General features: G+C 38.9%; 1 protein-coding gene across 4 annotated transcripts in view; it reads right to left on the reverse strand.

Moving 5' to 3' along the window:
- The window catches only part of PCDH19 (protocadherin 19), a 71,318-nt gene that overhangs the window by 22,436 nt on the left and 26,048 nt on the right, over positions 1-22,834 (reverse strand). The gene's annotated exons all lie outside the window — the stretch shown is intronic.

Raw genomic sequence — 22,834 nt, forward strand, 5'->3', positions numbered from 1 at the left:
ATGCATCAAGAAGAGCTAACGATCCTAAATATATATGCACCCAATACAGGGGCACCCAGCTACATAAACCAAGTTCCCTTAACGACCTACAAAGAGACTTAGACTCCCACATAATCATAGTGGGAGACTTTAACACTCCACTGCCAATATTAGACAGATCAATGAGACAGAAAATTAACAAGGATATCCACGACTTGAACTCAGATCTGGACCAAGTGGACCTAATAGAAATCTACAGAAATCTCCACCCCAAATCCACAGAATCTACATTCTTCTGAACACTGCATTGCACCTACTCTAAAATTGACCACATAATCGGACGTAAATCACTCCTCAGCAAATGCGAAAGAATGGAAATCATAACAGTCTCTCAGACCACAGGGCAATCAAATTAGAACTCAGAATTAACAAACTAACTCAAAATAGCACAGCTTCATGGAAACTGAACAACCAGCTTCTGAATGTGGACTGGATAAACAATGAAATGAAGGCAGAAATAAAGATGTTCTTTGAAACCAATGAGAATGAAGACACAACGTACCAGAATCTCTGGGACACATTTAAAGCAGTGTCTAGAGGGAAATTTATAGCAATAAATGCCCACAAGAGAGGTGAGGAAAGATCTAAAATCGACACCCTATCATGAAAATTGAAGGCCGGGCACGGTGGCTCAAGCCTGTAATCCCAGCACTTTGGGAGGCCGAGGCGGGTGGATCACGAGGTCAAGAGATCGAGACCATCCTGGTTAACATGGTGAAACCCCGTCTCTACTAAAAATACAAAAAAATTAGCTGGGCATGGTGGGGCGTGCCTGTAATCCCAGCTACTCAGGAGGCTGAGGCAGGAGAATTCCCTGAACCCAGGAGGCGGAGGTTGCGGTGAGCCGAGATTGCACCATTGCACTCCAGCCTGGGTAACAAAAGCGAAACTCCATCTCAAAAAAAAAAAGAAAAGAAAATTGAAAGAGCTAGAGGAGCAAGATCAAAAAAACTGAAAAGCAAGCAGAAGACAAGAAATAACTAAGATAACAGCAGAACTGAAGGAGATAGAGAAACAAAAAACCCTTCAAAAACACAATAAATCCAGGAGCTGGTTTTTTGAGATCAACAAAATAGACCATTAGCCAGATAATTAAAAAAGAAAAGGGAGAAGATCAAGTAGACGCAATAAAAACGATAAAAGGGATATCACCACTGATTCCACAGAAATACAAACCACCATCAGAGATTAATACACACAACTCTATGCACATAAACAAGTAAACCTGGAAGAAATTGATAAATTCCTGGACACTTGCACCCTCCCAAGCCCAAACCAGAAAGAAGTTGAATCCTTGAATAGACCAATAACAAGGGCTGAAGTTGAGGCAGCAATTAATAGCCTACCAACCAAAAAAAGTCCAGGTCCAGATGGGTTCACAGCTGAATTCTACCAGATGTACAAAGAGGAGCTGGTACCATTCCTTCTGAAACTATTCCAAACAGTCCAAAAAGAGGTAATCCTTCCCAAATCATTTTATGTGACCAACATCGTCCTGATACCAAAACCCGGCAGAGACTCAACAAAAAAAAGAAAACTTCAGGCCAATATCCATGATGAACACAGATGCAAAAATCTTAAATAAAATACTGGCTCACCGATTGCAACAGCACATCAAAAACCTTAAGCATCACAATCAAGTAGGCTTCATCCCAGGGATGCAAGACTGGTTCAACATATGCAAGTCTATAAATATAATCCACCACATAAACAGAACCAAAGACAAAAACCACATGATCATCTCAATAGATGCAGAGAAGGCCTTCAACAAAATTCAACAGCCCTTTATGCTAAAAACTCTCAATAAACTAGGTATCGAAGGGACATATCTCAAAACAATAAAAGCTATTTATGACAAATCTACAGCCAATACCATACTAAATGGGCAAAAACTGGAAGCATTCCCTTTGAAATCTGGCACTAGACAAGGATGCCCTCTCTTACCACTCCTACTCAACATAGTATTGGAAGTTCTAGATAGAGCAATTCGGTAAGAAAAAAAAATAAAGGGTATTCAATTAGGAAAAGAGGAAGTCAAATTGTCTCTATTTGCAGACAACATGATTGTATATTTAGAAGACCCTTAAATAGCTCCTTAAACTGATCAGTAACTTCAGCAAAGTCTCAGGATACAAAAGCAGTGTGTAGAAATCACAAGCATTTCTAAACACCAATAACTAACAGACAGCCAAATCATGAGCAAACTCCTGTTCACAATTGCTGCAAAGAGAATAAAATACCTAGGAATAAAACTAACAAAGGATGTGAAGGACCTCTTCTAGGAGAACTACAAACCACTGCTCAACAAAATAAGAGAGTACACAAACAGATGGAGAAACATTTCATGCTCATGGTTAGGAAGAATCAATATCGTGAAAATGGCCATACTGCCCAAAGTAATTTATAGATTCAATGCTATCCCCATCAAACTACCAAGGACCTTCTTCACAGAACGGGAAAAAACTACCTTAAACTTCATGTGGAACCAAAAGATAGCCCATATAGCCAAGAAAATCCTAAGCAAAAAGAACAAAGCTGGAGGCATCATGCTACCTGATTTCAAACTATAGTACAAGGCTACAGTAATCAAAACAGCATGGTACTGGCACCAAAACAGAGATATAGATCAATGGAACAGAACAGAGGCCCTGGAGGCAACGCCACACATCTACAACCATATGATTTTTTACAAACCTCACAAAAACAAGCAACGGGGAAAGGATTCCCTGTTTAATAAATGATGTTGGGAAAACTGGCTAGCCATGTGCAGAAAGCAGAAACTGGACCCCTTACTGACGCCTTAAACTAAAATTAACTCCAGATGGATTAATGACTTAAACATAAGACCTAACACCATAAAAACCCTAGAAGAAATCCTAGGTAAAATCATTCAGGACATAGGCATAGGCATAGGCAAGGACTTCATGACTAAAACACCAAAAGCATTGGCAACAAAAGCCAAAATAGACAAATGGGGCCTAATTAAACTCCAGAGCTTCTGTACAGCAAAAGAAACAATCATTAGAGAGAACTGGCAACCAACAGAATGCGAGAATATTTTTGCATTCTACCCATCTGACAAAGGGCTAATATCCAGAATCTACAACAAATTAAAACAGATTTACAAGAAAAAAACAAACAAACCCATCCAAAAGAGGGCAAAGGATATGAACGGAAGCTTTTGAAAAGAAGACATATATGAGGCCAACAAACATATGAAAAAATGCTCATCATCACTGATTATTAGAGAAATGCAAAGCAAAACCACAATGAGATACCACCTTATGCCAGTTATAATGGCGATCATTTAAAAAATCTGGAGATGACAGATGCTGGAGAGGATGTGGAGAAATAGGAGCACTTTTACACTGTTGGTGGGAGTGTAAACTAGTTCAACCACTGTGGAAGACAGTGTAGCACTTCCTCAAAGACCTAGAAATAGAAATTCCATTTGACCCAGCAATCCCATTACTGGTTATATACCCAAAGGATTATAAATCATTCTATTATAAAGACACATGCACACATATGTTCATTGTGGCACTGTTTACAATAGCAAAGACCTGGAACCAACCCAAATGCCCATTGACAATAGACTGGACAAGGAAAATGTGGCACATATACACCATGGAGTACTATGCAGCCATAAAAAATGATGAGTTTGTATTCTTTGCAGGGACATGGATGAATCTGGAAACCATCATTCTCAGCAAACTGACACAAGAACAGAAACTCAATCACTGCATGGTCTCACTCATAGGCAGGTGTTGAACAATGAGAACACATGGACACAGGGAGGGTAACATCATGCACTGAGGTCTGTTGGGGTGGGCTAGGGAAGGGACAGCAAGGGGTGGGGAGGATTGGGAGGGATAACATGGGGAGAAATGCCAGATATAGTATGGGTGATGGGGGGATGGAGGCAGAAAACCACATTGGCATACATGTACCTATGCAACAATCCTGCATGATCTGCACATGTCCCCCTGAACCTAAAGTACAATAAAAAATTAGCATTTGAAAATGGATGCAACACACAAGAACTTGCCATTTCTTTTTCTCAAAGCCCTTTAAACAACTTTAATTCCCCGGCTGCCTTTATGAGTTAAATAAGTATTATTAACCCTATTAACAGCATTACAGACCAGGTCAAGAGACTTGCCCTCTACTACATAGAAGCATCTAGCATCTGCAACTAGAATTTGAGACTCTTGATGCCAGGTCCTGTGCTCACACCACTAGGCCACACCTCATTAGGATTCTGGAAAACTCAGTGAAATGAAAGTAATTAAGACTGGCTGACTAGATGTACTATTTGAGAGAAAAAAAAAATACACTAGCTTGCTTAAACACGACAGTTTCAAGGGCAGTGAATATAATTAGAGCAATTTCCTCCTGCAGAAAGATTAAGAAATGAAATAATGAGGGGTACACCTCACTCTACTTCTACCATCAGATTCCCAGCAGCAAAAATCAGGACCAATTTTAAACTTAACTGTGAAAAAACAAAAGTTAACCCTGTCAGAAACATAAGAGTGTACGGTGTCAGACAGCATATTCCTCAACCACTGTGGCTAATAGCTCCTTTGCTTTCCCCACATTGCTCTCAGCTTCCTCCCTCCACAAGCTCTCTCTTGGTCAATTTTTCAAACATGTTTAGAGACACCTCTTTCTTCTTTCACTCTTATGTACACACCTTTCTCTCAAAGGAAACTGGTACCCCCTTTCCTCATCCTGGTTGGCTCAATACCTGTGTCTATATCATAATAAGCATTTTTGTGGGAGCTAAACCAGTAGAAACAGGTGTGAGCAGTCATTTCTTAACTATTCAGAGGTATGCTATCCAATAGCATAGATATTAGCCATATGTAGCTAGTTAAATTTAAATTAAGAAAAATTCAATTAAATTAAAATTTTAGTTTTTCAATCACAGTAGCCACATTTCAAGTGCTCAGTAACCACATGTGGCTAGCATGTCCTGGACAGAGCAGACATAGCACATTTCCATCATCACAGAAAGTTCTACCGGACAGCAGTGCCTTAGAGAGAAACTGGAGGTTTGTCACCCAGGATTCGCCAGTACTGAAATGTTACCTAAGGAAATATAAGGAATATACTTACCTCTATCACATCACCTAACACATTGTGTTGCTTAGTTATATCTCACACCTACTAGGTTGGAGAACTCCTCAAGGGCAAGGACCACAATTTTACTGTTGGTATCTTCAGTGCCTGTCACTGTTCCAGGCACAGGCTAGGTGCTCACCCATTGTTTGTTAATTAATTAACAGCTGATAGAAGTCTCTCACCTGTCTCTTTCATAGATTGAATCAGAAATGCAAAGTTTACAAGCTCTTTTAATAAAGGCTAGTGTGATTCCTAGACTTGTATTTGTTTCAACATTTGTCAAGAACTTAAACAGTAGGAAAAACTGGTTTAAGTAAAAAACTAACTTTCTGTTTCCCCATCCCTCTATTCCCACCTCTTTCATTTATCCAAAGTATCATTTATAAACCTAAAAATTAGAATCCCATATTTATTAACATTAAAATGCCAATGTATAATATAGATAATATTGCATGATATATTCCGCACTTTCAAAGACAGTGTTTTACAATCTAACACAATTAGAACAGCTATAGAAGAGTGTATCTCAATGGCCCAATTATAAAAATTATTTTCTCAAATAACAGCTTGCATTAATATAGCAATTGCTTTTTTACAGATCCTTGACCTATGCTCCCTTCTAATAACCACAACAGTCTTAAGATGTATATAGGTAAAATATTCCTTTCCATTTTTAGCAGATGGAAAAATTGAGACCCAAAAGTTTCTTCCCAAATGGAAGCCCAATTGTCTCACTTACTGCTTTTGCTTTCAATTTATAGTCCCTACTGAGATCTAGCCTTCATAAATTAAAAAAAGTACATTTTTATTCAATAGTAATTATTTCTTCAGGTCATGATAGAGCCTATGGTAGCTTTATTGCCAAATGTAGTCTTAAAATCATTACTACAACCTGACAATGCTATGCTTCCACTGAAGTCTTTGAAAAATTGAAAAATTCCTCTTTGGGCTCATGAACAGTCACAGAATATATACCCATAAAGCATTAAAATTCAATATGACCTTAGAGTTTATCTAATCTATAATATATATACATATACGCACACACACACACATATATATATTGCGTGCGCGCACACACACACACATACACACACAATATTTTGAAGATAAGAAAATGGGCCCAGTGAAACTTACAACCACCACAAAGCAATGCAGCTGGTTATCAGAAACTCAGGCATGGGTTCAGAACTGAGCTCTTCTGACATTCTCTCTACTTGCCCAGCTACTTCTTGTTATTTCTCTTAAGAAGTCCTGGAAGAATAAAACCTAATACTCAAAGTCTTGTCAACTAAATTTCTCATGGGAGGAAAAAGTGAAATTTAATGTAAATGATGTTTGTAGATCACTTCTTGTCAATACCCTATCATTAAGAAAAGTAACTGTTCCTAGGGATACTGTAGAAAGAGGATGTACGATCCACCCAAGGAAACAGACTGCCTTTAGCTGAGTGATCCAGAGAATATTGAATGATAAAGCTCTGTGAAATACGGCCTCAATCTAGCAAATGACTTGCTTTGTTGCCACTTAAATCTATAATTGCTAGAGATAAACTGCAATCAAAATACAGTATCTTCTATTAGTTTTGCCCACTGGGGATTGTTTGATCATAGTGAAATTATCTAAAAGGTAAATTTTCTCATTTTTACTGCCTCAGTGGAAAGAAACTCTCTGGCATTAGACCACTAAGGGGAGCTGGAATGATGACAAGTATTGCTCCCTGGTGAAGGGAGTTTTTTTCTTCTCTAAATAGTACTGAACAACTAACTCTAAGCTTCTGCCTTTGGAACTAGAAACAACTAAGTAGAAAAGGGAAAATCTATTCTGCTCACTTCCTAAAAGCATCCATCTCAGGCTTGCTTGCTTTCTCATGTTGGAGTCCTACCTTTGCAGTTCAGATTTCATTAATTCTTATTTGGTGATCATTTGGATAGAGCTAGGGTGCTGTATCTATTTTTAGAATGGTTCACTGGGCAAATTATGGTATTAACAAGATTACAAGGAAAATGTTTAAACTACTTAAGGAATTAATTGTTTTTAAGTACTTTAGAAGCAATTTACAAACAATAGATATATTAATTGCACATCATTCTTATTTATTCATAAAAACAAGTCCAAGGACTTCTACTTGGCAAAACTTCCTGGCACAGACTTTATTAGTCTACTTCTTATTATTCTATGAACTTGAAAGTAATAAAATTGCATTTCTTTTCTATCTGTAATTCTGACTGCCCTTCCCCCAAATAACTCTCAGATTTGACTGTGCCATATAAAGCATGAGTAAAATGAAAAGCCATCAGCCCTGAGTCAAAAGGCAAAAAAGTCACTGAAGACTCTGCACTATGTTTAAGACTTCTCTTTGCACAAGGTGCAGGCAAACAGTAATGAAAAGGGGTAGATGGAATCGATGAGAAGGGTGGAAGAAAAAGGCAAAAACAGATCATTCAGAGGCCTCCCCACAATGGAAAAGATTTGCCTCATGCTCCCTAGTTGTCCTTAACTGACTGTTGCAGAACAAATGTCAGCTTGTACAGCTCAAGGCTGAAATAAATTAATTCAATTCAAGAAATACTGTTAAGACCATGTGTCAGGCCCCATGGGAGATGCTAGAGATCTGGAGATGAACCTGATTCCACTCCTGCCCTCAAGGAGTTCACATTTCTCGTGTTGGGGACAGTTACATGGATACACAATTATAATGCAGGGTTGTAAGTGCTACCACAGTGGTATCTCAGTCTATTTGTGCTACTATAACAAAATATCTGAGACTAAGAAATTTATTTATCATAATTCTGGAGGCTGAGAAGTCCAAGATCAAGGTATCAATAGATTCACTGTCTGATGAGGGCTGCTCTCTGCTTCCAAGATGGTACCTTGTTGCTGTATCTTTCTCTGGGCGGGAGGAACACTGTGCCCTCACACGGCAGAAGATGGAAGAATAAAAAGGGGCTAGTTGGTTCCCTGGAGCCACTTTACAGGGTCAATAATCCGATTCATAAGGGTGGAGGCCTCATGGCTTAATCAACCTCCTAAAGGCTCCACCTTTTAATACTATCACATTGGGTCTTAGGTCCCCAAAATATAAACTTGAGGGAAATACCAACATTTAGGCCATAGCAAGTGGTATGTACAGTGTGCCTGTCGTGGGAGCATGCAGGAGAGAGCAACAGAGAAGAAAGCCTCTGTAGGTGACACATGCCATCAGAAGTGTCCTCAGACTATATGATCTAAGGGGGATAGAACTAGGGAAAATATTTGGTTTCGGGGAAGAGTTTGTTTCTCTCTAGCCGTAATTTTTGATTTTGCAAGTTATGTATGAATGTCAGGGGAGAGAGAAAGAGAGAACATAAGCCATGCTTAATAAAATCAAGCAACTTCTCTACAACCACAAATCCAGCCAGATTTGGGTTGGCCCTCCTGTAAAGTTTGGAAGATGAGTTACATTCCGTACAAGTGCTAGAAAAATCAGTGTCTGAAGGGGTAGCTAATTAAATCACAGAGACTTATATTTTGAGCCAGCAAAGGTTTTCTCCAGTGGTCAGATGTTCATGACTTTCAAATTATTTTTGAAGACTTTGTATAAAGATGAGTCCTGAGACAAGTTGACCCTAGCTTGGATAGCCTCTGAAAATTGCCTCTAGTCCCCTTGTCAAGGATAGGAAAGGCAGATTGAGCTCTTTCCTGCAGCAGCCTGTAGGTGGAGACCTTCACTTTCCTGAGCAGGTCAGTTCCACTCTCTCTCAGCCCTATGAACAGATTACCATAAAACTTGCACACTTGGTGGGGAGCAGAGAGAGCTTTCCTTTCACCATTTATGAACTTTACGGCTGTGGATTTCATGCTTGGTTTTTTCCTCTCCTTATTGCTCAACACTATGCCTTTTTTTTTTTCAAAAGAAGCTGAAAAGTTATTGGGTCACTCTTCTGCCTTCCAGGAGCTGCTGGACCCTGAGTCCCTTCCTGTCTCTCACCAACTAACTGTGCCATCCATAGAGGCCTGACGCCATTCAGTGCCCCAAAGAGGAAGAAGGTCACAAGAAGAAACAAGGGAAATCTTGACTCACTCAGAAACACGGTCTCTACTCTGAGAACGATGTTTCTGTGTCTTCTCTTCCTAGATAAGAGGACCTGAAGGGCTCTGAGGCCAGAGTCTTTCTGTCCACTACAGGCCATAAGCCAACAATGTACACATTGTGTTGCTGTGCAAACAGGGATTACTTTTATCTCTGCTGTGGAAAAGTAAATCAATAAGGCTTGAGAAGACAGAGAATTAATAAATAAAGGTATGAATGACCTCTCCCTATGTGTTCTAAAAGAAATAAGGTAGTCAACCATATTATAAAATTTGCCTTTGAAATTTTATTTTCATAAATCAATATTTCTTCTGTTATTTGAGCATATTATTGTTGTTATTATTAGTACTACAAGTGCTTTTTAGAAAAAAACCTACAGCACCACTAAATTTCAAAAATTCCCACTATGTGTTCATCTTCTCAATATTCCTAAGAGGAAAACAAGTCACATGCAAGGTTTTTACAAGATATTAACTCCTTCCTAACCCCACTAAAGCATACCATACAAAGCTGCTAAGGGTCTCAAGAAGATGGAAGACAGCATAACAGCCATCAGTCCGTCTTTTCTAAGAACCCCACCTTTGTCAGTGGTGAGCACCTGTTTTCTAATGATGAGATGATTAAATACAGAGCACTCTACAAAGGGAAGGGAAATCTCCCGATCATCCAAGGGTCAGTCTTTGGCCTTGTACCTAAGAACGAATTGCCCTTGCTGAGTATGTGAAAACTGTTGTGCTGGTCAGTTAGCTGGTCCTAGACGCAAATACTATAAATATTTGTACTCAACATAACTAATTAACAAGCCAAACATTAAGAAGAATGTTTCATGCTTCTGTGAACGTTTAGTTTTAGTCTCTTCATTTCAATACATTTGCCCAGTGCAGATTAGTGGTAAGGCTGGCTTCATACAACTTTTTGACTCTCTCATAATTAAGCAGTATGAATGTTATTCCACAGTGACATGGTCTCCAGGCCATTTATCAGTCTCTTAACCTTTCTCAAAGCTCATTCTAATGTATCAGTGTTTCATGTAAAATAATGAATCCAGAATTAGACATAATTCTCCAGATGTGGTCTGAACAGCAAAGAATTCAGAGGAAGTAATATCTCCCATAATCAGAAAACTATACCTCCTTAATGAGGCCTAAGATTACATTTGTTTTAGTGGTCCATTTAACTTCAGCGTGATTCTCTCACAACATATCTACCCTTCCTAAAGCTTTCTTCCATTTCAGCATCACTAGCCTCACTCTGGATTGGCATTGGGTTGGAACTTCGAAAACGACCACTGTGGCAAGCAGAGCCACTGAAGGAAAAGAGGACCAAAAGGAAAAGTAACAGTCCTCCCAAACAAAATACATTATACTGGAAAAGAAAGGGAACAGAGCATTTAACAGTGTTACCAATGCACACAGATGTAGAGGGAGATTTGGGGACTACCAGATATTGTGGTAGAGAAAAGAATATCACAGCTGTGCCTACTGCATTCTTCATTTGTAAACAACTAATTACTTCTGCTTACAGAAGTAACACCACATCATACATAAAGGCAGAAATCAGCATAAATAACCAAACTGTTGTCTACTTGAAGAATAAACTGAAAGGAAAAAAGTTATCTAAAACTGTATTCTAAAGCTGTCTATTTAGCCTTTATTGAAAGTCAGACTCTCCTAGATGCAATTTCCCCTGACCTAGCCTTTTGTTCTTCTATGCTCGTCCCTTACTAACCTCTCTGCATGATTAAGAATTTGGTAAATATAGTCAATTATTCTAAAGGTGCCAAAACTCTCATTTCAACTTGTTTCCCAGTTAATGTACCATAGCAGAGAATGAATCGCTATTACAAGGAACTAAAAATAAAAATGTTTCAGAGTCCGTAATTGGCTTGTCTTGCTGGACTTTCTACAGAGCCGAAACACCAGTTCCAGACTATTGGCCCTTGGTTTGTAGGAGAATAATATAATATGTTTCCTCATTAAAACACTTTGCTGTCTACCATTTAAAAATTTAAAATGCATTTTTTTTTTGCAATCTTTCATTTTTAGGAGGTTTTGAAGCTTTGGAGGCACAATGCAAGGACAAGAAAAAACAAATAGGTACTCTGCTCTAACAATCAGCCATTACCTTCATTAATATTTTCCCTCCTTCTAAGCCAGTTTTCTAGCAGCTCCACAATACACCACATCAAAAGGTCATTTGTTTTCCAAAGAATACATGGGGTGTGTGTGTGTGTGTGTGTGTATGCATGTGTTTAAACTCAAATGCTAGTAATTGACTAAGTGGGAACTGAAGATATCTAATAAAATTATGGCAAACAAACATTTGAAATCACAAATTCATGGATCCCTCTAACACAGGGATCCCTCTAACACAGGTTAAATCAAATGAGACTTGTGGCTTTGTAATCATGTCATCGTGGCCCTTCCTACTAGAATGCAGGAAGACAATTATTTGGTGTCGATCTGTGCCCTGTAGCCCAATAGAATTAGTGGTATGTGTTAGTACTTTCTACTACTTCCATCACACTTATCACAATTGCAAGTAATTATCTGTGTGATTATTTTTTAAATATCTATCTCCTGTACTATACTTTGGGCTCCAAAAGGGCAAGGGCAAGTCTGTTTTGTCCTTAAATGTGTATCCTATACCCGGTAGGATATAAAGGTAGGTAGAGTAGGCATTATCGAACAAATGAACCATCTGCTTGGCTGGAGAATAAAGTGTGTGTGTGAAGTGATAAGAAATAAAATTAGGCCGTATTGAAGCCTTACCTAACCACCCTATTTAAATTTGCAAATTTTCTCCAAAACCCACTATCTTCCTTTTCTGCCTTATTTTTCTCCATAGCATTTATCTTCTAAAATATCATATATTTCTTTTATATGGTATTTATTTTGTTTATTATCTCTCTCCCCCTACTAGAATTCCTAACATCAATGATGTTAGGAATTTTTTGTTTACTGCTATTCCTGGAACCCTGAAAACAGCTCCTGGCACAAAGTAGGTATCCAATAAATGCTAATCAAGTGAATGAAGATCCTTTATGGATGAGACAAATGACTATACACACACAAAAAAAAAAACTTTAAAACACTAAATAGATTATACCATTGCCCATTCAATAATAACATATCAAGAAATGGAGGCCAGGCACAGTGGCTCATGCCTGTAATCCCGATACTTTGGAAGGCTGAGGCAGGTGGATCACTTGAGGTCAGGAGCTTGAAACCAGCCTGGCCAATATGGTGAAACCCCATCTCTACTAAAAATACAAGAATGAGCCAGGAGTGGTGGTGCATGCCTGTAATCCCAGCTACTTGGCAGGCAGAGGTGGGAGAATCCCTTGAACCCAGGAGGTGGAGGCTACAGTGAGCCAAGACCATGCCACTGCACTCCAACCTTGGCAACAGAGCAAGACTCCAACTCAAAAACCAAAGAACAAAAAAGAAATGGGTTTATGTGCGCCAGTTTTCAGCTTCCTAAGATGTCAGAACCTGATCCTAATCTCTGATTTAGTAGGACAGGGACTCCTGGAGAACGCTAAATTATTCCATCTTCCATGTATCCTGTGCAGCCTCCAAGCACAGCCAAGCCACTTCTGCAGTAGAAAGCCTTTATTCCCTAACAGGGCAACAGAATGTAAAATAAAGGACACTACCTTCTAATCATGAAATTCCAATATGACATGGGAAGAACGTGCCTTGGGATTTCTTCTAAGGTATTTTCTAACACCCTTTGCTAAAAGCTTTTTACCAGAATTGCCCCCAAACTTGAATTTTATGGGTCAGCCAGAATGCTGGCAGTGACCTAGAAATCTCAATTGCTGAACAGACAGTGAAACAAAAAAAAAATGGGCATTTCTATTCAATAGAACTTTGGAGTATGAGCAAGGCATCTGGATTTCATAAACTACTAAAAGCCTCTTGCTTTTGGTGAGGGGAAACTGTTCTAGCTGGTGTAGAAGAAAGGAGACTCTGGATCAGAGACTTGAGTTCAAGTCCTATTTATCTGTAATCTCAGAAAAATACTTAACTTTTATATGCTTTAGTTTCTTTATCTGTTAAGCTAGGATAATAATGTTTGCAATCTTAAACAGTTGTTGGAAGGACTAAATTAGTTAATATATGAAAAACATTGAGGCCAGAAACTGACATAGATTTGGTGTTTAATTAACATCCTCAGTTTTCTTTCTGCCTTGTATCCCTTCTCCTAGTTTTTGTTTGTTTGTTTGTTGTTTGTTTGTTTGTTTTGAGGCTCTGTCACCAAGCTGGAATGCAGTGGTGCCATCTCAGCTCGCTGCAACCTCCGCCTCCCAGGTTCAAGCAATACTCCTGCCTTAGCCTCCCAAATAGCTGGCAGTACAGGCGTGAGCCACCATGCCCAGCTAATTTTTCTATTTTTGGTGAAGACGGGGTTTCACCATGTTGGCCAGGATGGTCTAAATCACTTGACCTCATGATCCACAGGCTTCAGCCTCTGAAAGTACTGGGATTAGAGGCATGAGCCACTGCGCCCAGCACCCTTCTCCTAGTTTTATGCAGGAAATGGAAAGAAATCGATTTGTTGTTCAAAACCATTATAAAAAGTCTTGGAGTCTTTTTGTGAACCACATATACTCTGAAAGAATCATCTCATTTGGGAAAATTAGTTTCAGTTTTTAACCTCTCCCTTTCTCTCTTCTTTGCACTAGAATAAGAAAAACAACTTAATACTCTGTGACGCCCAGAGAAGAAACTTGGACTTTTACCACATATACTTTTTTAAGGAAGTGAAAGAGAAAGCTCTTCAGAGCTAGCCTATTTTCCTTTCTTTGAAAAAAGAGCAAAACCACCATCAGGCAATGTTAGATGGTCCCTAAGGCATTAAATAAAAAAAAAGGCCTCTAACAAAATTAAAACTTGGAAAATCTCAGAGGGGCAGAAATGTGGGTGAGAAAAACTCACGATTGCCTTGTGAGGGAAAAATAAGAAAAAAAAATGATACAATGAACAGGCTGCAGAGCAAGGCAAGAAAGTTCTAGATGAGCAAAAAAACAAAGCAGGCTCTGCTAAAAGTAGAAGCCAGAGGGATGGTCTCTTGGGAGTTCTCACAGGTGACTACAAGAAAAGCAGCAGCCTCAGGGAACTAACTATTTAGCTCCTCTTTTTAATTACTTTTTTCAGTATGGCTTGTGCTTGCTGACTCTGAAACATCCAAAAGTAGGAGAAGGTCCCATAAAAATGAGGGTTTGTCTAGAGGAGCACAGTTGGAGGGTAGGTAGCTTTCATTGATTTCAAAAATACCTTTCTTAGCAGAAGAAGTCCAGCATTATTTTAAAGTTTACACCCCTCACCCTTTGATAATGCTGAGGCAGTATCTCAGGAAAAGGGGGACAAAAAACAGTTATTAATTACTCTAATTAATCCAATTCATAAGACATATTTGTATGGCTGTCATGACAACTGATTTGACTAACTTGCCAAGAATAGCTTAGCTATCCATTCAAATAAATCCCTGATAATTACCAGTCTAGTTTACTGGGCTTCTGTGATAATAATAATTAGTGCTACTGTGCAAAAGGTTGCACTAAACAATTTATGAATGATGCATTTTGCATGATTATGTGAGTCACAGGCAATGTACAGAATGCTTGCCATTATGCCATTAATATTAATGTGAAAGGGTGGTTAGATTTTAGGCAGTGACTGACACTATAGTCTTTATAGCTAAAAATGAGCAACAGGGGAAAAATGGAAAGTTTACTGCTAGATAAGGCATGTCGAAGGAATCATAAGATACATTGTAACTCATTGTTTCTCTGAAGCCATAATCCATAAATTATGGTCACAAGTCTTGGATTCACAAGAAGATGAAATATTAAATATTTGAGTTATGAAAGTACATGCCCTGGTAGGAATGTTTGTGAAGTTAGGAACATGCTACATTACACATAGCAGGAGCCCCACAAAGGTTTGGGGACAGCATTAAGAAAGAATAAAGTCTGTGTCTAGATGTTCATATTAAGTCATGATTAAAGACAAGCCTCAGAAAAGAAAACCTCCTTGACTAGTGGTGATAATCATGGTCAAGAAAGTAGAGTATGATCCAAACACTTTGAATAGCAACACACCTTTGAGAAATGAGTTCTAAATGTTGCTGTCACTTTTCCATACTAGTAAAATCTCTTTATGCTACACAATTAGGTTAGAAAATACATATATCATACTCTGAGTTTTAAACACACAATATATATGAGTAGTTAGAAAAGACTGGGTAGATAGCAAAAGCATGGTCCTGTGACCTCTTTCCACTTTGACTTACTTTTGATTCCCTTACTTCCAGGGATTTTTTTAAATGACACAGTATTTTGTTGTTAAAGAGAAAACTTAAACCAAAGTCTGGGTTTTTATTGAATTCCAATAGTAAATAGCTTTTCTTATTAGCTAGGTCTCTTTCTAAACTATGTTTCTTTATAAATCACTGTTTGTCATTTCAAGCTTCAGACTATGCTGGGAATACTGTTCACATCAAATCAGAAATTTGGCATTAATGAAGTGCTCTGGTGGAATTGGCAGAAAGAGATAAAAACACATCCCTTTGTTGCCAGTAACTTAGATTTCTTTTAACCTACAGCAAATGCAGAGAATGAAGATTCATTTGTGGTGAGCAATAACTGGAATTCTACAGTAAAGCACCTGGAACGGTGCCTGGCACATGTTAAGCATTCAAGGAATGAGAAGCTACGTGAAGAAGGTATTAGGCAATATCTACACTACTGTAAGACACTAGATTGTGAATTTGCAATGAAGCTGAGGCTGTGGAGCAATCAGATCACAAAGTAATGCCTTTTCCACTTTCTGTTGCTTGTGGGAAACCATGACTCGCTCCACTTTATATTACTTTGCTTCTCTGTTTTTCCAGGGGTGAATAAAATTTGGCTCCCTCTTTGCCCAGGGGTGAACAATATTTTGGTATCAAAAGAAATACAACAGAGATAGATCCTACTTTGCAAGTAATATCAAGGCACGTTAGAGAGCAGTCTACATAGGAATCTTTATTTCTCTATACCCAATGGAGATCTCTTAGAATTATATGATTTATAATACTGTCTTAGGTCTGTATGAAAGCAGGGCTGTTAAAAGACCCAAGAGTTTTCTACCAACTCTACCAATAACAGCATTAGAACCTAGTAAAAGGGGTCGTTTTTTACACACGATTGTATTTTTAATGTTTTTTTCCATTATGGAACAGAATGACAGCAAAATGACATTATGATGAACATGTTGCCTTTTAAGGTGCTTTAAATATGCCAGATACAAAACTGTTTCAAGGACAAGAGTAAAACTAATACTTAATCTTCGTGCACATGATTCTTCATCTAATGCACTGTCCTTCCCCCTGGATCCACCCCAGTAGACTGTAAACTCTTTGAGGTCAAGGATTATTCAGCACTCATTTTTGTTAACTCAGTAGTATCTAGCCTAGTCTCTGATGTATAGGTGTTCAATACCACGCAGCTGAAATAAACTGAATCTGGACAGATATGGCTGACTAAGGCACTGAAGTGTGAGGTCAGAGCTTTGGAGAGCTGTGTGTCACAGCATGTGCAGGAGAAGTGAATCTGCAAGTGTGTAATTAACAACCCAGTGACTGCTGATGAGAAAGAGAATTCGATACTACGCAGCACTGAACACAACTTAACAAGCAGCAACTCATGTAAGGGAACCTAATACTCTACACATTGTGGAGAGGAAAATCCTTCGAGGCAGTGAGGTGTAAGGGAATCTAAACTGCTGTGAATGGAAGGCAGCCTAATAGGGTTCGATGTGATTGGAAATCCAATGTACTGGTATAGAAGGAAATCCAATACGAAATAGTGGTGAAGAGGGAATAAGCGTTGGTGATTAACCAGACTGGTCACTGGAAATTCCCTTTGTTCCAAAAATACAAAACCAAGCTGGATAAATATTCAACCCAGGATTGCAAATCCATTGAGAAAGGGCAGAAATGACCCTGACTATACAAACAGTATTCTTAAGTTGTTCATTTATACCACACAAACTAAGGAGTAGCCTGGGCTCAACTCCCAATCCTGCTCTCATCGTACAGAAGCCATCCAAGAGAAAGCAAGCTGGCAGTACCACTTGCTCCATCAGAAACAGTTACTCTGTTAAATGTCCTTTGTGTTTTGAGTATTAGTGTTTTGCTGGCACGGAAAGTAAGAATATGTCTATTGGGTTCTCTGGCTAACATGCAATCTGCCCACGTGGATCTTTAAGACGAGGGGGAACCCCAGAGCCCCAAAGGGAAAAGCTGAAAAGCATTTTATTGAGAAATCATTCTACTTGTTAAATAACCTGTTCGTCAATACAGTTCTTTTTCAAGCTCACTAACAGTAAGGAAATTTACATGAAAAACGGCCTTTAGGAGCCATCAGTATTATTTATGAGGAGCTGTAACTGTGCCTGATGCTTTACAATAGGCAGAATATGCTAAATTAAACCTTGCCTGTTCTTCATGTGCAGTTATTATGAGACTAGCTGGTTATAAAACACCCTGCATTTATATTAACATGCTAGCCAGTATAACTACCACCTGCCAAGCAATTCTTTCTGACACCGGAACCATTTGAACAAACTACAACAAAAGTCAGGTTAAGACATCAGAAGGAGGTTGGCACTAGGGGCAGATGAACATGAAGTGTGTGGGCTTTTGTCAGAAGACTATAAAGCTGCACACCTCCTCATTCCCTGCAGGTGGACCCTGGATATCTTCTCTGATTATGTCATTGACACAAACAAGTCTTCCCTTTTGTCAGCACTGCCATGCCAAGACATCTTTGGAGCAGCTTAAACTATAGCTCTTCTCTGCCTCTCACATATCATCCACGCAACTGTCACAGACAAACATGGATCGCTCTCTGCGGCCAGAAATGTGGGAGGCAGACAGGCCACAGCTGGATTCTCTGACCTTGGGCAGAGTAAAGAGAGCACAGAGTTAAGAGGGGACAATCCTCTTTGGACTTCAGCAAGAGAAAAATTCAATGAAGAAGTCAGATTAGGGAAGAAGATGAATCTCCCCCGGCCACATCATCTTCATTATTAGGACATGTCAGGAAGCAGGGCAGCTGCTATCAGGACAACAGCCCGGGGAAGGCAAAGAAGAGGAGGAACGCAGACTTTCTGCTTTGCTGTTGGCAAAATGAGTCCTTCCCAAGCGAGTCAGGTAGGGCACCAGCAACTCTGAGATCTGTCACACACACACACATACACACACACACACCCATTTCCTCCCAGCTCTCAGGAACACAACTTTTTTCCCTTTATCTAGACAGCAGCTTTTGCCCACCTTTATAAAATAGGTAGGGAATGGTTGCCCTTGATGGTACTATTACAAAGAGAAAAGGCCAGGATGCATCCCTGTCTCTGAGGAATGTAAAGATGACAAGATAAGGACAATGAAATTACTGTGGCCCGAGGAATAAAGTGCGTCTATGCGCCCTCTGCTGACTGTCAGACAGAAAAAAAGTTGGAGCAGAAAGAGGGAAAAAGAAACAGACTGGAAGCACAAAATAGGGAAGGAAAGATGCCTTTCTTCTCTGGAGACTGATGTCTGTTTATCCAGAGGGACGATGAAGAGGAGGAGGCCTTTTACCTCCTATTTATCAAGAGCAGCCAAGAAAGAATATAAAATGATAAATATTGCCTTGACACTACTGATTCTGTTATAAATGTGACCAGATGAGCCTTGCATGCCCTAAAAACACTATCTTACTGAGCTGCATCTGCACAGCAGCCATTGACATTGGTTGGGGGTAGGAGGTGGCATGAACTCAAAAGGCCATCGAGCAGAAACTGGAGGAATGGATTTGAGCCACAAACCATCCATCTGAAGCTGGCTGCAGGCTGCTTCTTTCTTTACTTTGAAATCGATTATTTTCATGACTACTTTGCTGAAATGAATTTGCTTTCTCCAGAATTCACAGCACACTCTGTGTGTTACCACAACCACCACCTCCTGCCTCAGCCTCTTTCCACTTTTTTAACCAATGGCTGTGTGTTGGATTCAAGACTATAGCACTCAGATTCAGACCACCTTGGTGGGGGAAAATCGTTCCCTGAGATTAGGCCAAGAGTTTAATGCCAGCCTTCAACCATCTTCCTGTCCCCCATCTTTTTGCCTCACAACTCCTGCTCACCCTTCAAGGGTCAACTCAAATATTACTTCCCCAATCCTCCAGACTAGATTGAGTTTCCTCATTTTTCTCTTTCATAATAATATGCTCTTTTCTTTCTTAGCATTATAATTTTATATTGTTGGTGTTTTGTCTCCCCACTCCATGAAGGCAGGGGACTTTATCAATTTTGCTGACCACTATTTAGCCATTATCTAGAACAATAAAAGAATGGGGTAGATACTGAAAAAACAGCATGGAATGAAATAAATTAATATGTCCATAGCAAACCAAACTAAACTATTCAACAAAATGTGTTGCTAGTATTGCAATAACCCTTAAGAAAGCATTTTGAAACACTTCCTCCAAAGTCTCTGTTTTCTGATTCTTATTCCTGCCAAACAACCAGATATATTAAATTACTTCAAAAAGTGCTGGCAGGAATCTTATGTCACAGCCTGCTTTCTGCTTCAATCACCTTTAATTTTGTTTTCAAATTCCAAATCAAAACCCGTTTCCCTGCTACAACTTACCACTGCAAGTGCTTACGCTATGTTTATTTAATTTTGCAAACCAAAGAATCAATAAAACATTGTATTGATAATATAATTTCATTGTATACTGCAAACAGGCCATCAGCTGATACTGAACCAATTAATATTGAATTCTATGTAGTCTCATTTGGTCTAATAGTCACATATGATATTTATGAAATCCATTATTCAGCAATAAAAAGTCCTAGGATTATCTGATCTATTTCTGACCCTTCTGGTTCGAAGAAATCTTTTTTTTGTCCACTTTGAAATGGTACCTATAAGGCATATTACAAAACTGTACTCTGTGAGCAACACAGAAGGTCCAAGGCCAAAGACAATCGTTATTATTTGTAAACACCTCATCCTACTAGTAGCTAACTAAACATGTAATATTACCTAGCCTATGAATGTTTAACACTGATAAGAAAAAACTGGAAAGTCTTAGCTTATTTGAATTTCACATAACTGACTTAATGATGAGTAACTGCAATCCACCAACAGAGACATTGAAAGTCTTCCCTATAGTATATGCCTGTGATAATGAAAGACAGTATAATCTGACGAACTGAAACCCCAGTAAGATCAAGCCTCTTGTGGCTGTTGAAGATAGCTTTTTTTTCTGCTACTCAATGACAGGGAAATTAAATTTCATTTGGGTTTAATGCTTACTTGAAATGCAGTGGAGAGAATTTTTCTCCCCTTGGTTCTTTACTTACACGAAGAGAAAGCACATCCCATGGAACATTTTAGGTAGACTGTAACAGTTACTGGCACAATGAATATGATACACTTCTCTCTGCTACATCATTATCAATTATTACATTACCTTAGGCCTGAACAAGAAAGCAAGAACAAAGTAGGGGGATCTGTTTAGTGCAGAGAACCACTTCTAAAATTAATTTAAAAGAAACTGTCCACCTGAAATGAATCATTAGATAAGCCTTGTATTTTGCACATTTCACAATGGTTGGGATGATGTAATATGGCCAATTACACACAAGCAACTAGAAAGTTGTCGTCCAAAATAGCTGCAGCACAGCTGAGGTTTACTCTGGGTCTGTGGTTTTTAGCCAAGCAACAACCTTCCCTATACACACAGCCACTATAAATTCAAAGGAAACCCTGAGCTGCATTTGGATATCATTTTAATTACACATGCATGGATTACAATTCTATAAGCTAGAGAAGGAAAACAATGAGCCTTTACTGAAATGAACAGAAAGCAGTTAGTACTCAACTGCTAACTCTATTGGGAACAATATCTAGTCATTTAAAAAACAAAAAGCAAACTGGTGTCTCAGGGCTGTATACAATCTGATTAAGAAACAGACACAACCAGCTACCTATTATTTTCTTAGCAATGCTTCACCTACAGCGAGACTCTGTTTGGACGAGTTCACACATTTCATGTTCAGGTTAAATATTATAATAGACAACCACACTTTTATTCCCTCCCTCCCCAAGCCACCTGGCACTTCCTTAAAACTCCCCACAAGTATAAATTGATCCCCAAGTGGCCAAAGTGAAATTAGAGTCCCTGTCCTAAGTCACTACATTTCATCCCAAAATTGAGAGAAGTGTATAAAATATATTCCTGGATAAGAGATACAAGGAGCTGGTTTCCTGGGTAGACAGAAAGCATGTCTGAGACAGAGCATAGTCCTGGGAACATGATCTCAAAAGTTCCTCACCATGAACTGGCTATTTAAAATTCATTTGTAAGTCACTTGCATGAAAGAAAGAAGAAAAGGCAGTGGCCCTGAAACAGAGCCCAGGTCTGCGGAAGCAGCAGGTCACAGGAGAAGAAAGGCTTGGGGCAGTATTTATTAAAGTGCAGGTCACAACCCCAAGGCAGTGGTCCATGAAATTGCCATCTCCAGAGCTTCCTAGCTAATGGAGATACCCAGCACAAAGTCATGCAGGAGAAAGATTGAAAAATGCCAGATTAAGGCCTAAATTGACATCCACTGACTCTAAGAAAAAAAATACTAAGGGATAACATCAGAAAAGGGCTTCTTTCTGGCTCTCTGGCCAGCACCTCTAGCTAACTCTGATTCATGTAGGACCTCCTCCCACTTCACATTTGAACTAGAGATGGGTGTCACAGTAAGGAACAATGAGAAACTCTGAAGGAGCCACTGAGGAAAAGAATAAATACTGTGATGTAAAAAGGATTTTGTGTAACTAAAAGCAGAAAAGCACACTGGGGTGGAATTTATTTGCAGTAACAGAATAGAGGCAAATGGAAGTTTTCTTTAATTTCAAAATTGGATTGTGTTGCCCTATACAGTACACTGCTAGGGGCAGTAAGAATCTGATAGCCTCCTTCCAGGTTAAAAGACACAAATTAAATATTTTCCTAGTCAAAAAGGGATCATAATAATCATAGCTACTTAACATTTACTGATGGCTTATTATGTGCCAGATGCTTGAACACTCACACTGAATCCTCACAAGAATCTGTGAGGTAGGTATCATTACTCTTATTTTACAGATAAGAAAGCTGAGGCATAGAGAGGAAGTAATTTCCCTAAAGCCACTCAGCTCCTGACTCTAACTTCTAAAAGCAAAGATGCAATAAATCAAAATAACTATTACATGAACACTCAAGTGACAAACCATATCTAAGAAAACATGGAGGGTTCAATACAAAATATAGATGCAAAAGTCAAGAGCTCTCCTATGTACTCTGCCAGCTTTGTCCGATTAGAAAACGTAATGGAATAAAAAGCCCACTCAAAATCACAGTGAAACTATTAAATAGCCAGAAGTAATCTTAACAAGAAATGTAAGGAGAACTATGTAAATATACTGATGACATTAGAATAAAACACGACTAAATGGAAACATGTTGTGTTCCTAGATAAAAAGACTAAATATTATACACATGTCAATTCTTCTTAAATT

The sequence above is a fragment of the Callithrix jacchus genome, chromosome X (genome assembly GCF_049354715.1).
Source record: "Callithrix jacchus isolate 240 chromosome X, calJac240_pri, whole genome shotgun sequence".
In the NCBI taxonomy this organism is placed as follows: Eukaryota; Metazoa; Chordata; class Mammalia; order Primates; family Cebidae; genus Callithrix; species Callithrix jacchus.